This window comes from Gracilinanus agilis, chromosome 4, assembly GCF_016433145.1.
Source record: "Gracilinanus agilis isolate LMUSP501 chromosome 4, AgileGrace, whole genome shotgun sequence".
Lineage (NCBI taxonomy): Eukaryota > Metazoa > Chordata > Mammalia > Didelphimorphia > Didelphidae > Gracilinanus > Gracilinanus agilis.
This window is the reverse complement of record NC_058133.1, coordinates 416,707,369-416,726,211: the sequence shown is the minus strand read 5'-3', so window position 1 is coordinate 416,726,211 and position 18,843 is coordinate 416,707,369. Positions and strand designations below refer to the sequence as shown.

Below are 18,843 nucleotides of genomic sequence, written 5' to 3'. Positions count from 1 at the left end.
AGACAAAAATTCAATTGGAAAAGGAAAACAGGCTTATTTGGAGAAATAAGCAGTTTCTTTGATGATCTTGATATGCTTTCTACTGCCTAAATACATCTTAACACAGATATTCTCTATAGTTGCAAATTATTGAGTACTATGTTCTCAGAAGAATAAAAATTTCAAGGGACTAAAAGGGCAAAAGAACAATGCACAGAGTTTTAAGTTGGCTGTAGTGCAGTATCAAGAATGATTTGTACGTATGAAATTGTGTGAGTTGCACAGAATTAGAATACATCACATAGAAATAATGAATATATTGTCTAAAAGCTTCTGAAATATTGAAAAAAATATTTAAAAGCTTTGGCGAGAGACATTGGGCATTGACATAGAGGCAGAAGGTCATGAGTTTCAATCTGGACTCAAGATACTTCCTAGCTATGTGACTCTGGGCAAATCATTTAACCCCTTTTGCCTAGCCTGCACTGCTATTCTGCCTTGGAACCAATACAAAGAATTGATTCCAAGATGGAAGGTAAGAGGTTTTTTTTAAGCATTGGATGGATCTAGTAAGTATTTACATATTTCACAGAATGGAAAGCATGTTTAATCAGGGATCTAAATTAGGAGATAATGAGATTATTAATTCCTTGATTATAAGTGAATTAATACCAATAGATTACATTTACATAGTAATTTTCTATCACATCTCATGAGATTTTTATAACAGGACTGAGGTAAATTGTCTTCTAGATTTATCATCTCTCTTTCCTAACAAAATGGTCCTTATATTTATTGCCTTCTCCTAATAAAATATAAATTCCTGGAGAACAGGAACTGTCTGCTATTGTTTGTTTCTGACTCTAGAAATAAATATATTTTCTATGACATATAAACATTTACTAAAAACGTCTAGATTGCTTTATTTTTAATGTTAATTAAAATATTTATTTTCCCAATCGATTATAATACTTTTCAACTTACATTTTCTGAAATTATTAGATTGAAAAATTTCTCCCTCCTTTACTTCCTTTAACCCCAGAAATGGTAAGCAATTTGATGTGGGTTATACATGTGTTATCATGCAAAATAGTCTTCCATATTGGTCATCATTGTAAGAGAATACTCAAATGAAAAGAAACCCCTCAAATAAAAGTACAAATAAGTTCAAGTGAAAAACCAAACCAAACCAAACCAAACCAAAGTTTGATCTTCATTCTGATTCCAACAGTTCTTTCTCTGGAGGTGGATAATGTTTTTTGTCATAAGTTTTTTAGAATTGTCCTGGATAATTGTATTACTGATGGTTGCTGCCTTTCACAGATTATCATCATAGAACATTGTTACTGTGTACAATGTATTATATTGGTTCAGTTTATTTCATTTTGTATAAGTACATGTAGGTCTTTCCAGGTTTTTCTGAAATCATCCTGGTCATAATTTCTTATAACCCAGTAGCATCCCATCACCAGCATATAACACAATTTGTTCAGCCATTTCATAATTGATAAACATCTCTTCAATTTTCAATTCTTTGCCACCACAAAAAGTGCTGCTATAAAAATTTTTTGTGCAAGTAGGCTTTTCCCACAACACGCATATTTTTTTTATCCCTTTGGGATAAAGACCTAGTAGTGGTATTATTGAATCATAGATTTGCACAGTTTTAAAGCCCTGTGGGCAAAGTTATAAATTGTCCTCTGAAATGGTTGGATCTGTTCACAACTCCACCAACAATGCATTGGTGTCCCAGTTTTGCCATATTACTTCCAAAATTTTAACACCTTCCTTTACTGTCATATTTCCCAATCTGATATGTATGAGGCATAATCTTAGAGTTGTTTTGATTAGCATTTCTCTAATCAGGAGCAATTTAGAACATTTTTCATATAATTACTGATAGCTTTGATTTCTTCATCTGAAATTTGCTTATTCATATGGCCTTTTGTCAATTGTAGAGTGCCTTGTGTTCTCAGAAATTTGACTGTACTCTACTGTGCTCTATATATTTGAGAAATGATACCTTTATAAGAGAAATTTGCTATAAATTTTTATTCTTCCAGTTTGTTGTTTCCCTTCTAATCTTGGTTTCAGATTTTATTTGTACAAATTTGTACAAAAATATTAATTCATAAGAAAGAGGAATATGTTGAGAGAAAAGAGAAGGGAGAAATAGAAGGGGTAAATTATCCCACAAAAAAGGAGGAATAAAAAAGCATTTAAAGTGGTGGGGGAAATGGAGGAAATAAAGAGGGGAGCTTTTAAACCCTACCATCATCAGAATTGGTTCAAAGAGGGAAGAACATACACAATAAATTGGGTATGGAAATCTATCAATGGAAACTTGAATAGAAAGGGGATGAGAGAAGAGGTATAGGGAGTGAGGTGGGGCTAATAGAAAATAAGGAAAATTGAAGGATATGGTTGAGAAACTAAACACTTTTGAGGATGAACAGTATGAAAGGAAAAAGAAATAGATAAAAGGGGTGGGCAAAATAGGATGGAGAGTAATAAGCAATAAATATAATGGGGAATTTTTTTATAAATCTCTTTAATTAAGGCCTCATTTTTTATACATAGAGAAATGAGTTGAATATATATAAATATAAATCACCCAGTTGATGAATGGTCTAAGGATATGAACAGGAAGTTTTCAGACAAAGTAATTAAAGCTTTTTACTCTAACTTACTACTAAAGAGAAATGCAAATTAAAACAAATCTGAGGTATAACCTCATACCTATCAGATTGGCTATTGTAACAGAGGAGGAAAGTGATAAAACTTGGAGGGACTTGTGAAAATCAAGACACTAATGTAATCGGGAGAATTATGAACTGATTCAACCATTCTGGAGACATTTTGGATCTCTACCTCAACTAGAGTTATAAAACAGTACATACCCTTTGATTCAGAAAGAAGGGATAACTATCAATTGGGAAATGGCTGAGTAAGTTATAATATATACTTGAAAAGGAATGCTATTGTGAATAAGAAATGAAGAGCAGGAGGAGCTCAGAATAACTTGAACTGAAGCAAAGTATGCAGAACAAGGAGGACATTGCACACAGAAACAGAAATACTGTGAGATAAGCAACTGTGAATATAGCTAATCTCAGCAATAAAATGATGGACCTCAAAGGACTCATGATAAAAAGTGCCATCTGCTTCCAGAGAAAGAACTGATGGAGTCTGATTCCAGATGAAACCTAACTTCTTTCACTTTCTCAAGTTTTTTGAGTTTCCTTCCACAAAAGGATTAATATGAAAAAAAAATTTCTCAGAATTACACATGTAAAATCTATATCAGAGTGATTGTCATCTCAATGTGTAAGAGGTGGAGGAAGTGAGGAAAGAAGATAATTCGAGACTCAAAATTCTCTTTAAAATGTTGGAAATTATTTTTATATGTAATTGGGGAAATTTTAAATTAAATTAAGTTTTATATCAATTAAAATATACTCTCTTGTCTGTTCAAACTTGTCCTCTTGCTATTTCTACATGTAACATTCTATCTTCTGACTTTGTACCTTGGTACTATAATAGGAAATAGCATTTTTAAGTAAAGATAGAGAAAAGTTGTGCAAAGCAGGATGGATGAACAGAACATTTTGGGAGCCTTGGAACTCTGCAGGCAAGACTCAATGGTCTGAGTCTGTTGGTTGCTGCCACTGGAGAGGAAGCAGGTGTGTCTCTACTCCTAAAATACCATCCCATCTACTGTGTGGCCTGGAGCTTGGTTTGCAGTTTGGAAGGTGGACTTCCAAGTGTGGGCAGCTCTTGGTTGGAGACTCTTTGGGATTTATTGGCTGGTTTTCATCCAGGACCTTAGGACATCTGAGATCACTGCTGGAGGGACAAGGACCCAAAGGGTGAGACCCATCCTGCTTGGATCTAGTTAGTGTTAGGTTTTTAGTGTAGTAATTCATTTCCCTTTTCTTTGGTCCATAGTTAACTCCAGTTAAGGAAATCCCTGCTTGCCCATCTCCCTAACTTCTTTACTTTAATAATTTATTGTTTCCTGCTTCTTCTGTTCTCCTTAACCCTAGAAGAACCTTAGTTAAGTTTCATAAGGTTTTATTGTAATTTCGCAGCTGACTGGAGTCTGGCTCACTGTTTAACTGATTTAATTGCCATTCTTCCATATAGTTGTTACTCATTTTCCTCAAGTCCTGTGTTTGTGGGTATAAAGGTGATTCCCCATTGGTATTTTTCTTAGTCAATTATCCCTTGCCAAAGCAATCTTTCTTTTCCTCTTTCTCTAACCCCAGTAAACTCAGTGTTTAATATTTACCCATAAAAGTTGGCACCCTAGATGGGACAGATTGTCCCCCATACTTGAAATATATGCCATTAGCACCTCTGGCTCTTTTTTCTAACACAGTGGAAGCACATCTTATGTAGGAGAACTTTCTTGTGTCTTGAGATTTTAGTGTTTCCCCCCATAATTTACATTTTGGTGATATTTTTAGTAGACAGAAGATATATGTATATGTATATATGTGCACAAATATATAAATATATATGACTTTATATCCCTACATGTGTATATAGACAAACAGAATACAATCCTATGTTTATACATACACACATATGTACACACATTTATGTGCATATACACAGAGACTTTGTTTTAGGTAAGTAAACGTTTTGGAAATATCTATGAAAAGTGATTTTTATGTAATTCAAATTTGCTGGTGGATGTAGGGAAAGAAAGGAATTAAGGAGGCAGGAGTGAGGTTGCTTGTTTGCAGGGGGAGGGGCTTGCAAATGTGTCAAAGCCTAGTGTCATATTTTTATTTTTAGCTCATTTTTTGAGGTAATATTCACAACTTATTCCTCAAGTATTAAATTTGTAGCTTTGTATAATTTTCTCTTGGTTTTACTCACTTTGTTGTTAATTATCCTGTGTAGTTCTTTCCTAGTTTTTAAAAATTAGTCAGCTTATCATTTCTTATGGCATAATAATATTACATTGCAAACTTGTACCAAAATTTTAGTCATTTCCTGATTCACTGGCACCTTCTCAGTTTCCAATTCTTAGCCACCACAAAGAGAGCCACAATAAATATTTTGTAACATATAGGTTCTTTTTCTTTTCCCAGATCTAACTTTCTGGATGTAATTCCAATTTCTTATTCAAAATGGTTGGATAATTTCACAGTTCTACCACCAATGTATAAATATATTTGGCATTTTAGCTAATCTGATGGGTATGAGATGTTATCGCAGAATTGTTTTGCATGCCTTTAATCAGCAGTGAATTGGCTCTTTTTTTTTTCATATACCTATATATGACTTTGATTTCTTCATTGGAAAATTGTTTATTAATATCTTTTTTTTAAAACCCTTACCTTCCATCTTAGAATCAATACTGGGTATTGGTTCTAAGGCAGATGAGTGTTAAGGAATTGACAATGGGGGTTAAGTGACTTGCCCAGTATCACAGAACTAGGAAGTCTCTGATGCCAGATTTGAACCCAGGACCACCTGTCTTTGGGCCTGACTCTCAATCCATTGAGTCACCCAGCTCTCCCCTCTGTTAATATTTTTTGCCCATTTATTAGAAGATGGCTCTCATTTTTACAAATTTTACAAAGTTCTCTACATATTTTAGATATAAAACCTCTCTCCAAGAGGCTATCCTCCTAGTTTCCTTCTTTCCTTGTAATCTTTGTCACTTTTGTTTCATTTAGGCAGAACTTTTTAAATTTAATATACTCAAAATAATCTATTTTACTTCTCAAAATGGTCTCCATCCCTTATTGATTTGTGAATTCTTCTCCTAACCATGAATTTGATAGGCAAGATGTTGCTTGTTCTAACTTATTTAAGACATTTCCTTTTATGCCTAGATTATGTATCCATTTTTATCTTAATCTTAGTGAATGGTATAATTGTCTATAACTAGTTTCTACAAAACCACTATCCAGTTGTCCCCACAATTTTTATCAAAAGCAACTTTTATCCCTCAAACTGAACCTATGTTTTTGCCAAATATTGACAAAATACTTTATTTTTTATATATAATATTATATATTACTATAATATTTTATTGATGTTTGTTGTATGTATGTCCTGTTCCATTCATCTAACTTTTCATTTTTTGCCAGTCCCAGATAGTTTTGGTAATTACTGCTTTATTATACAATATAAAGTCTGGTACTGCTAGACCGCCTTCCTTAATTTTTTTCATTATGTTCTTTTGTTACTCTTTATCTTTTGTTCTTCTAAAATCTAAATGAATTTTGTTACCATTTTTATAGCTCAATAAAATATTTTTTGTAATTTAATTGGGATGGAATTGAATAAACAGGTTTTGTAGAATTGTCATCATAATTACAATGTCTTTACTCAATCATGAACAATGAATATTTCTCCAGTTATTTAGATCTGACTTTGTGTAAAAATAAGTTTTATAATTATGTTCATATAGTTCCTGGGTTTGTTTTGATGGATACACAACCAGATATTTTATTCTATCTGTGGTTGTTTTAAATGGAGTATATCTTTATATCATTTGTGGGACTTTGTTAGTCAAACAAACAAAAAATATATATGTATATATATATACATATATATACATATATATGCTGATGATTTCTATTCCGCTTCATCAATAAAAATCATTAACAGTTGCAACTAACTTTTTAGTTGAGTCACTAGAATTTTTCACTTATATCATCATATCATCTGTAAAAAGAGGGAGTTTCATTACCTCTTTGCCCATTCTGACTTTGTTTTTCTTCTTTTATTGCTATTTCTAGTTTTTCTAATCTATGTTAAATAGTATTGGTGAATGGACATTCTTGTTTCATTCTTCATCTTATTGAGAAGGCTTTTAACTTATCCCTACTACAAATAATATATATTATCCATTTTAAGTAGTTGCTTTATATCATTTTTAGAAAAAAATATACATATCCCCTTAATTTCCAGTGTTTTAAACAAGGATGAGTATTGTATTTTGTCAAAAGCTTTTCTATATCTATTGATATACTCATATTTTTATTACTTTTGTTTTTAATATAATCAATTACATTGATAGTTTTAGTTATATGAACCACCTCTGCATTTCTGGGTATCAGTGCTGTTTGGTCACCATGAATAATCTTTGTGATGTATTGTTGTAGTCTTCTAGCTAGTGTTTTATTTTGCATTTTTGCATTTATATTTATAAAGAAATTCATCTATAATTTTCCTTCTCTCTTTTTGTTCTTTCTTGTTTAGCAATCAGCACCATATTTGTTTCATAAAATGAATTTAGTTAAACTTCTCTACCTGTTATTTCAAATACTTTATATAATATTTTAATTATTTGATCTTTAAATTCTTGGTAAACTTCATTTGAAAATCCAATTGGTACTGATGCTTTTTTGGCTTTTTGGCTTTTATGGCCCATTTACATTTTTTTCCTAACAGATTTATTTAAATATTCTATTTTTTCCCTGATTGTTTAGGCATTTTTTCTTTTTTTAAGTATTCCACCATTTCACTCATATTGTTAAATTTGCATGTAATTGAGTAAATAACTCCTAATAGATGCTTTAATTTCTTCTTCATAGATTGTATATGTTCACCTTTTGTATCTTTGGATGCTAGAGATTTGGTTTTCTTCTCTCTATATTTTTTCATCTTATTAACTAATGGTTTATCTACTTTGTTTCATAAAACCAACTCCTAGAATTATTCATTAGTTCAATAACTTTTTACATTTAATTTTATTACTCTCACCTTTAACTTTTAAGACTTCTAATATAGTATTTAATTGGAGATTTTTAATTTGTTCTTTTCTAGTTTTTTAAAATTGCATTCCCTATTCATTGAACTTTTATTTCTCTATTTGATTAATGTAAATATTCAGAGATGTAAAATTTCCTCTAATTACTACTTTTGCTATATCACTATGTCCCTTTGTTTTATTGTATTATCATTTTCTTTAATGAAACTATTTGTCATTTATCTGAATTTTTCTTCAACCCATTCATTCTTTACAATTAAATTATTTAGTCTCCAGTTAGTTTTTTCTTTGTATTTCCATGATCTGATCCCTTATTATATATCATTTTTCTTGTATTATGTCCTAAAAAAGGATACTGATTTCCTAGTCTTAAGAAAGGTATGTGGCAGCTCATTGAATATTGTGGGCAGTTAAGGAATACAGAGAGAAAGAAAAGGAGTATGATTAAATGATGACTTTTTTTTCTACTCATTCTCCATGAACTGGCCAAAGCATCCCTGGAACTAGTATTCCAGCTTATGATTCTTGGTGAGCAAATATCCAGGTGGTGTCTATGAAAAACACCTAGATTTGCAAAGTGTAGCTCACTCTTCTATTCTCATTCAAAAGATAAAGAAGTGGGAGGGGGCATTTGGGTGGCTTGTTGGATTGAGAGCCAGACCTAGAGACCTGAGGTCCTAAGTTTAAATCTGACCTCAGACAATTCCTAGCTGTGTGACCCTGGGCAAGTCACTTAACCTCCATTGCCTAGCCCTTACCATTCTTCTGCCTTGGAGCCAAAGATGGAAGGTAATGGTTTAAAAAAAAAGATAAAGGGCTCTCAAGACTTATGGGAGCAGCTGGGTAGCTCAGTGGATTGAGAGTCAGGCCTAGAGATGGGAGGTCCTAAGTTCAAATCCAGCCTCAGACACTTCACAGCTGTGTGACCCTGGGCAAGTCACTTGACCCCCATTGCCTACCCTTACCACTCTTCCACCTATGAACCAATACATAGAAGTTAAGAGTTAAAAAAAAAAAAGTCCTATAGTTTTCAACTCTAGACTTCAAGGGCCTTTCTTTGTTTTTTTATTTTTGTTTGTTTGTTTTATAGACGATTTACTGTCTCTCTTGTAGATGAAATTGTTCTTTGGATATTTGCAACTGTTTTGCTTATGAGCTGAAGGATGTAGAATTTGAAAATGTCAGGCATGTTTTGGACTACATAAAGTATTGGAATAAGTGGAAATATGGGAACTCTTTAGAAAGGCATTTAGCATTTTGACAGGCAAGATATAACCTACACAAAGAAGCTGCAAATATAGATGTATTGATGCTTGTTAAAAACACCAGGGTTTTGCAAGGCACTTAGAGTTTAAAAAAGCTTTTACAGAATTTTCATAATATTAAAAAAACACACACACAGCCTGCCATCTTCTTTTCAACTCCTTTCATCTGATTTGGAACATCCTGAGGTATGCTACAGCACCATGACACAGAGTTCCAAAAAAGACAGAGATGGACTATTTGCAATTTGACACATCATCAATGCATTCATACGGTGTCTGTCAGTAGAGGACCCAGCTGCTTCAATAGCACTCTTTTCCCAAGTGCCTATTGACAAAAAAAAGAAAGAAATGGATAGAGTTCAAAATAGTAAAGTGAGTGAGTGAGTGAGTGAGTGAGTGAGTGTGTGTGTGTATGAGAGAGAGAGAGAGAGAGGAAGGGAGACAGAGAGGCAGAGAGAGGGAGAGAGAGAGAGAGAGAGCCTAAGCATGTGTGGGTTTGTACATGTCATGAGAGGACACTTTGGAGTACAAAGTCAGAAGAAAAATTAAAATTGATCATAGCTCTTTATTTCTCTTTTTTATATTAAAGGTATGTTTTGGAAATGAGGTAACTTTGGCATGTTTGGGCACTCATCGAATAAGCATCTGAGATAAGATTTAGGCCTCAATATATTTTATTTTGAGTCTGATACTCTACTAAAAACACCTCATTTCAAGCCTATGCTACCCATTATTCCTAATCAATCTATTAAATAATTGACTCTGCTTTGTTTCTCATACTAGTCAGTATTGGTTACAATTAGGGTAATTCATTCATAAAGGTGAATGTACCCAAAAAAAGATGGGGAGAGACATTCCACTACTCAAGAAACTCCTGTTAAGATAAATATAAACTATTTTAAAATTTAAAAGTCTGTCATCTGCTTCCAACCCATCTTTTTACATTCTTATTGTATATTCCTCCTCTTTGCATATGCTGTGTTTCAGACAGACAGTCCTACTTGCTTTGTCCAAGACACAATCATCCATCTGCCTTGACATGGACTGCCCACCATTCATGGAATGCTCTCTCTTCTTATCTTTTCCTTATATTCCCAGTTCCATTGAATATCAGCTCAAGATCTACCTCTGACACAGGAACTTTCCTCCCCCTCTAAGTTCTTAGTCCTAATATTTTGATTTTACTTGGTATATACTTTACTGGTATCTATTTGTGTACATATTGTAATTCTCTAATGGAATCAAAGTTTCCTGAGGGCAGTATTATTGTTATTATTATTTGTGTATTCCTGAACTAAGTACAGTGCCTGGAACAAAGTTGGCTCTTAACTTGTTGAATTAATTAGAATTGAATAAGACAAAGTGAATAACTTGACATGAAGATGAAACAATTAAAAAAAGGTGAGCTGATCCCTTTTATTCTTTCTTTAGCAGCTATAAATGAGATTACTCAGGGGCATGCAATGTAAAGCCATTGGAAAGATATAGGCAAATCTTTGTGTCCATACATAATTGAGATAGATACTCTCAGCTGGGGCTAAATTGTTGATGGAATTTGGACTGAAAATACACAGATAATGAGTTTAACTGTTTTGAATGAATTGAAGACTTAGTAAATGGCCTCGAATATGACTTATCAACCCAGGTAAAAAAAATCAAGATAGCTTTGAGCAAAGATAAATGGTGTAAGAATTCCGACAGGAGTATAAATAGAGGTGTGCTGTGTAGGATTTGGGTCAGAATGGCTATAGTTTTCCAGGTCTCAGATCAGAGGACAAGCCAGCAAGCTTAACTGAAGGGGAGGGGCAGGAGTGAGTTAGATTCTTCTCCTCCTCCCTGTGTAAATAGAATTAGCTCCAGCCCATTAATAGTCAAAAATCTACTCAACCCAGGCATGCTAATGATGTCACTCTCACCTCCCTTAGTGGGGAGGGGAGACGAGTTACCCACACTTGACAATAAGTAACAAATCAAGAATAAGGGACTGCCCTTTGGGCAGTCCAAATCAATGTAGAAACTCCCATTTGTCCATTTGAATTAGAGGTGGACCACAGGAAGTGAAAGACACTATCTCTTTAAGTAAGTTAGTGAACTTCCTGTGGGGGCAGTTGCTGTCTCGAACTGGAAGAAGAAGCATCTCCTGAGACCACAGACAGATTACACTCTATATTGTTACGTGGGTAAGTTAGGCTGACTTCCTTGGCCTAGCTGGGCCAATTCTAAGCTCTGCCTATCTGGCTGTTGAGCCCTGTGGCTTACAGCTTCATTATTAAGCTTTATAACCTTCTTCTCTCTCAGTCCAGGCCTTTGGCCTGGACTAGCCTCTACTTTTCTCTTTATTCCTACTTTTACCTACCGATTGTAAATAAACTCTTCAACCCGATGCTGACTTGGGTCTGATTTAATTATGGAATCAACCTAAATTGTTGATTCCTGGCGGCCACATATTTTTAATATATATCTATAAATACCTAAATTTTATTCCTTACATCCCCCACACTGGAAGCAGTTGAAAACAGTTAACTGAATACCCTCAGAGCTGGCTATGGAGGTTATTCGAGCTTGGTAAATTCTGGGCCAAGATGGTAAATGGATAGGGACTAAACTCCTTGACATAATAACTTTCTCTGTATAAATTATCCCCCCACAGGATAGGAATAAATGAAGCTTGGTCTACTTTTGATCAGACCATAGGCTCTTAGGACAGAGACAGCATCAGCTCCAGACTGGATGGAGAACTTGGCTTAGTGAAGTGAGAGATGGTGATTATGGCCCAAGATAATTGGATACAGGCTCAATATCCAAAGAACAAAATGATTTAATAGTTTCAGGGAACATGGAGAAGGAACCTGGTTTAAAGAAGGATGAGGGAAGGTAAGCTAACTGAAACTGCTAAATGCTGGCTAGCAGCACATTCCCCAGGGCATGGGGGAATGTGTATTGAATGGCTGGACTCCTATCTAAACCCCTAAATAATCTTCCTCTAAATCCTATACAAGTGGATCTTGCTTAAAGGTCTATCTTGAGGTTAGCTATCAAAGTAAAGCAGCCCCTGGCTGTCAGAGACTAAATGCCTCAGCCCCTGAACCTACAAGGAGTGTAAGTTCCAAGAGTAACAAGACCCTCTGCAAAAGGGGTGGCCTGGCTTTTATATAGGTCTCTAACTGCCCTTAACTGCCCCCTCCCTTGGAGTTCTGAGGGGCACTATGGAATTATGTGATGCAGCTTTAACCCCCTCTCAGGATCACGGATATTATAGCTGGTAAATGTTTAACAGTCAGTTCTTCAAAGGGTAAAAAATGCCCATTTTTTAAACTTTTAAGCTTAATCCACATTATTAATATTTTCTCCCTAACTTTATTAAGACTTGACAACAACAAAAAATAGAGTCCTGATTTGTAGTATTTCCTTATTTCTGAGATGTAAATGCTCCCATAGAAAATTAAATAATTGGATCTGTGAGCCAGTGCCTTTGCATATAAATACTGAAAAGTTAAGAAAGCACAATTAAGCATAAAAATATGAATGTTCTTTGGATAAAGAGATGTAATATTGGTCTTGATGCCAGAGGTCAGGAAATCAGTGTTGGGCACAGAGATATAGGAGGGAATGTCAGACTTGCACTTAAGGAAAATTATTTTAGTAGAAATGTAAAGCATAAACTCAAGAAATTTATGGCAGGGAAAACAGTTAAAAGACTGAGGGCATGAATTAAGGGGTTAAATATACCTTGCAGTATATGTAATTAAAAATTCTAGAAGCTACTGTAATCTAAAAGCTGTATATAAGCCAGGAAAAAAGAACTACTCATCAGAGTAGTGAAGGTTTATTAGGTTTATTTAGTTTCCCCTTCAAAGTGTGGTAGTCGAACAATGACACATAGAATACCAAATAGTCAATATTTCTCAAGTCACTTACTTTGCAATGCGTGGTTGATCTTGGCAGGAAATCTACATTCCTAATTATGTTTTTCTTAGGCTGATATAAAATACAATTAATTGAAGTCTTATCCTAATGCTTCATCATGGTGTAGAGGTGACTGAGTTTTCAAAGAATATGCCAGTAAGGTACAAAGTATGACTCCAACCTCAAAAGACTTCAGAAATTGGTCTGACATCTGTAGGTCTGTCTGGCTGATAGACAGAAAGCTATCTACCAGATGGTAGTTCCTACCCCACTGCTCATCCCCTTTTATTTGTAGTCATTGCTACTCCTGAAGGTTGGCAATTAAGACAGAATGGGGCAGAAATATCCAAAAATATAACCCCACTAATGTAATCATGGATTTGGGGAGTGTTGAATAATATTACAATTTGTTTGCAGTCTTTAAACATGCAACACCAAACAAAATGTATGGTAGTAAGGTGATATGGACATAATCACCTACTATGCAGTATATTTTGCTAAGTGATAGCCTAAATTTAAAGAATAATGCATTTGGAATAAGGGAGTTTTGATGCAAATCCACTACTTCCTAGTGACCAGCTATGTGATCTTGGGCAAGCAAAAAATAAAACCCTCTATGGACTATTTCCTCAAATGTAAAATGGAGGGTTGGCCTCAATCTGTGTTCTTAACCTAGCATCCATGAACTTAAAAAAATACATGATTATATTTCAAAATAATTGTTTTTTTAATGCAATGTATTTTATTTATGTTATTTTAAAAACAAACATTCTCAGGAGTCCCTAGATTTTGTAAAACTCCACAGAGGACCTGAGCTAATTGTTATATAATCCTCTCTAGCCATAAATATATGACTAGTAAGCAATACCTCATACTGGAAAGTATATTAGGTGTTTGTATAGGGAACCGGAGTTGAACAAGATTTGTCACTTATCACTTAGAGATCAACATGCTTTAGTGATCTGGGAATTCATATGATTTAAAACATACTGCAAACTTGAGGGCTATAATCCAGGCCAGGCTTGGAAAAAATGGATTGTTGGTAAAAAAATATAGCTAATGTGATAAAAAGGGAAGAAAAATCCAAGGATGTGTGTTTACATCTGACTCTTTTGGAACTGTGTAAAATAAATGCCTTCAGCTAAAAAGAGTTACTATTGTATATTAAAAGTTTCTTAAAGATATAAAACAAATATAGGTTTATAGTTTATGTGTAATTATTTTAGTCTGTCCCAAGTAATTAACCCCAAACTACAAATAATGAAGTAAAGGGGAAAAGTCACATACATAAAATGGAGAAGAACAATAAGAAAGAGCATAACTAAGCAAAAAAGTGCAATAACACAGATGGAAATACATGCTGATCATAAACCAGTACAGCACAGGAAAAGGTGTCCAAATGCAAGGAACATTTTCACTTTCCAAGAGCATCCATGGGGAATTATTTCCCAAGGGTAGCAGACTGATTACCTGCAGGGTATGTAATGAGCTCTTGTGGTAAGAGAGTGTTGATGATCTTTGCCAACCAATTAAGGTTCCATAGAAACAGAACACTGAGTACATTAATTGAGTGCCAGGTACTAGTGACCATTGGAAGGGGCTTAGACATGTGGACTAACACAGCTCATTCTGTTGTTGGGAATTCAAAGGATCATAGACTTTTGGGAGTTAAATGTGTCCAAAGAGTCCTTGTTTATCTATTTTTAACTTAATGAGAATTCCTTCCATACAGTTGCTGCCAAGTGTTAATGGCTGAAATCTCATCTAGTGAGGAGAAATAACATACCTTGAAAATCAGTCTGTTCTACTTTGTATATAACTTGGATTACTGGGTAGATATTCCTTACAATAATTTTATCTTTAATTGTCTTTCATACCTTGTCCCTAATTCTTCTCTTTGGAGCCAAAAAAATAATTCTAATCCCTTGCATAGCACTCATACAAACATTTGGTATATACTAATATATGAAGATGTTAGAAATAAATGCAGAAATATAGAAATAATGAAAAATATTCTCCATAGACTTAGTGAAATAAAACTGAAATCAATAAGGGAAATATTAATAAAAGAGTCAAACCTAAATATAAACTGAATAATGTTATCCTAAAAAAGGAGCAAATCAAAAAATAAATCTGAAGATAATAAATAACTAATTGGAAGAAAATGATAGGATTAAGACTGGATACTAAAACACTTAGATTATATCTAAATCAGTCATTAGAGAAAATTTATATCTCTCAACACCTCTTAAAAAGAAATGGGATAAACAGAACAATAAATCAAGCAAACAACAAAAATCCTAGAATAATGACTAGTATATGTCAAAAAATGATAAAAGAGAGGTAATAGTCATCATTAATATAACTCAGTTGTTATTAAATGAATAAAGTAGTTAACTGATTTGATTTTTTGAAGAGTTAGAAAACAAAATGGCTAAAATTGCCAGAAAGAAATGAATGTTATAAGGAACTATTCTAATGCCCAATTGTATGTAAATAAAACTAAAAATGAAGTGTTTAAATATTTACAAAAATATAAACCACACAGAAAGAAAGGACAAGGAGTATGGAATCTAAACAACCCCATTTTAGAAAGAAATTGAATGAGCTATGAATTTTCAAATTAACTACTCAACAATACTTTATGATCATTCAGTAGTATTTCCATGAGAAGGCAGCCAGCATCCCAGTGATAGAGAAAAGTGTTTCCTAAAGAGATTTTTTTAAAAAGTTATTTCATATGTAAACATTGTTAAAAATGAATGAATATATTAAATTAAACTTTAATATTATTTCTCATTTAGCATCAGTGGTATCAAATTCAAAAAGAAAAGAGACACTAAACTGTACATAGGATCCTTGTGGGCCCATATTAACTTAGAAAACCATATATAGGAGCATAACTTATGTTCTATTCCATTTATATTTATTTTGTTAAATATTTTTCAATTAGATTTTAATCTGGCTTGAATTACACTGAGTAGTGTTTTATACCTGTAATTTGATATAGTGCATGTTATTAGCCAATAGAAAACTAAATATTTTATATAACAACTATCTAGTTTCATTGACTATTTAGGTAGCTAAATTTTTAAAAAATAAATTTCCATCTCTCAGCAAGAGGGATAATAAAATTTCTGCTACCATTTCCCGCCACATAATTGTGTGTTGAACAAGCACTTTCAATTTATTCTTATTTTAAACCATAATCCAGAAATAAGCTTGATTTGAAACAAATTGAATACTATTTTCAGCCAGCATTGAGTAAAATATATGTAAAACTGTCCAAATGAAAAAGTCCAGGATTGAAATTTAATTTATTATGATTTTTATATTATGTTAATACCTCCCGATTATAATTTACTTCCTCAAAATATTATTTATAGCCAATAAGATTTGTAAAGGTAAATGAATTTAATATGAAGTTATTCAGATGATAGTAAAATATAAAGAGTTAGATTATTTTTAAATATTACAAAATGGTCATATAATATTCATAATTATCTTATAGGGATTATAGTTTATATTTAGAATTTTAATAACAGGCAGAACAAAATAGTGTATAAATACAGTGTAATTTCTTTTTATTTTGAGTTTTTTTAGAAGCAAAAGTTGTTCTTACCATAGCTATCATAAGCACAAATAAAAAATTCTAAAATATTATGAATAATATATTAAATCACTCTGGGAGTTGTTTTTGATGAAAAGCCTTCATAGAACAAGATTTGTTGAGAGCCAGTGCCCTATACTATGTCAATAAATCTAAGAAATTCTCTGACATCTACCCTTCTTTTTTCCCTTACTCCCCATCCGAAAAAAGCCTTACTTAAAATGACCTTTTAAAACAATGTTTTGTTCTATTAAATTAAATATTTTTTCATTAAAAAATTCAATAAGCACAGTGAGATCTTGTTTTTTGCCCATTTTTACTCAATTTTGAATAAATGGTAAAGATGTAATTTAGTATTTGATACTGTGTGTATAAAGTTACTTAATTGATTGAGAGCCAGTCCTAGAAATGGGAGGCCATGGGTCCAAATCTGACCTCAGATACTTTCCAGCTGTATGACTTTGGGCAAGTCACTTAACCCCCAATTTCTTAGGCCTTCCTACTCTTCTGCCTTGGAACCAATACACACTATTAATGATTCTAAGACAAAGTAAAGGTTTAAAAAATACTGCTTGTTCCCTACTCATACCCTCATTGATGATTCTCTTGATACATGCATATAGGATTTTCATAAAATTTTGCCATCAGTGGCAAAGAAGGCATTTAAGTCAGTATTTATAAATGGTCTTAGTTGTCTTTTTATATTAATAAAGTTGAAATTGTTTCTGTGCCTTCAGAATCTTCCCTTTATTTATCTTATTATTTATTATCATATTTCTTTATATATCACCCAAACTTTTTTCAAACCCAAAAAGTTACTCATGATTTCTTAGTGTATGTGTGCATGATGTCTGTTACCTCTTCAAAGATTGTCCCAGAGAAAAAGTCTTATGTCTTGTAAGGATTAATCCAATCCTAAAAATCAGTGTGTTCAGGTCATATCACCATTAACATGCCTTATTGCTTCAAAATCTCTGCATGTAATATAGTTCCAACTAGGCTCTGGGCAAAAGGGTTCAAATTGCAAGAAATTATCAGATAGAGTGACCTAAACTCCCTACATTAGGTCCCAGGTACAGAAGGGTCACATGATAAAGGTTCTCATAAGTCTCTTTTATTCCCTTTTTGTTTTCTCCAGGGAAACTTCAAGAACCTCTGTTGGACTAAGTTTCTGTTCTGGAAACTGTAAAACTGGAGCTATGATCTCTTGTTTCAAAACTCTCTCTTTTAATGAGAAAATTGTCCCTCTCTTTTGCAAGATATAAGCCAGATACTTCTGAAGGACTCAGGAATTGTTGGTTGCCAAACTTGGAGAATTGGGTAGAACAACCAAAATCTGTGTTATCTGTACTGGTGAGAAGAAGATTTGGCAACAGAGATTAAGATAATTGATTAACTCAGTGAGAGGAGAGTTGGAAATTGTATATATGTGCATAAGTATATGGTCCTAAACATATATGTATATACACACATATGTGTGGCCTCAAAAGTTTTAGTGCAGTTTTTTAATGTGCCAGCATCGTTCCCCAATACCACAAAATATTCAGTCGAGTCTCTAGCATTTGGGGAAATTGCAGGGGCAGCCCATCGAGAAAGCAATCGGTAAATCTTGCCCTGTGGAAACCATCTTCATGATTTTGGCAACATCCCTTCCAGATAAGTATTTTTAGTGCAGTTTTAAGCTTTTAAGATGTAAAACTGCACTAAGATTTTAAAGAAACTCCTTGCACTGATATATTTTTTAAAAATATATACTGTACCTAGAAGAACATAATTTCCTATGTACATTTTTTCATATAAATTTTGTGGTTTTGAGGGTTGTTAAATGATAATTTAAAATAGATTCTAATTAAAAATAATTTCGTAGATGGTTTAGAGATGGGAAAGGGTTCAGAGGCAACCTATTACATCAGCTTCATTTTATAGCTGAGGAAACTGAGGTTCGCACAGGGTGAGTGACTTATTTAAAACCTTACCATAAGAAAATGGAAACCAGAATTTTAATACCCCAAATCTTGCCTCTTAAAGTAATGTATTTTCTAAGAAACTATTATATCTCCCATCATTCAACCTCACTCACACAAAGACTTATAAATTCCACCCATCAAATCTTCCTTTCACTTATGCCTTCTTTTCTCCCAATGCTAAGTCCATAGTGGGCACTCAATAAAAATATTTAATGCAATCTAATCTCTAGAATTGAGATTCTGTATTTAGGTATTAAAAACACCTAGTAAGATATTAAAAAGCAAATACTATTTGGGAAGTTTTAAAAATCACAAAAAAATACTCTTTCTAAAATTTTTAATTTGTATTAAATTTTGAATCAGTTGTTCTGCTATTAA

General features: G+C 33.2%; 1 pseudogene; it reads right to left on the bottom strand.

Moving 5' to 3' along the window:
• Positions 1 to 18,011: 18,011 nt before the first annotated feature.
• On the bottom strand, positions 18,012 to 18,162 carry LOC123248237 (annotated as a pseudogene).
• Positions 18,163 to 18,843: the final 681 nt, after the last annotated feature.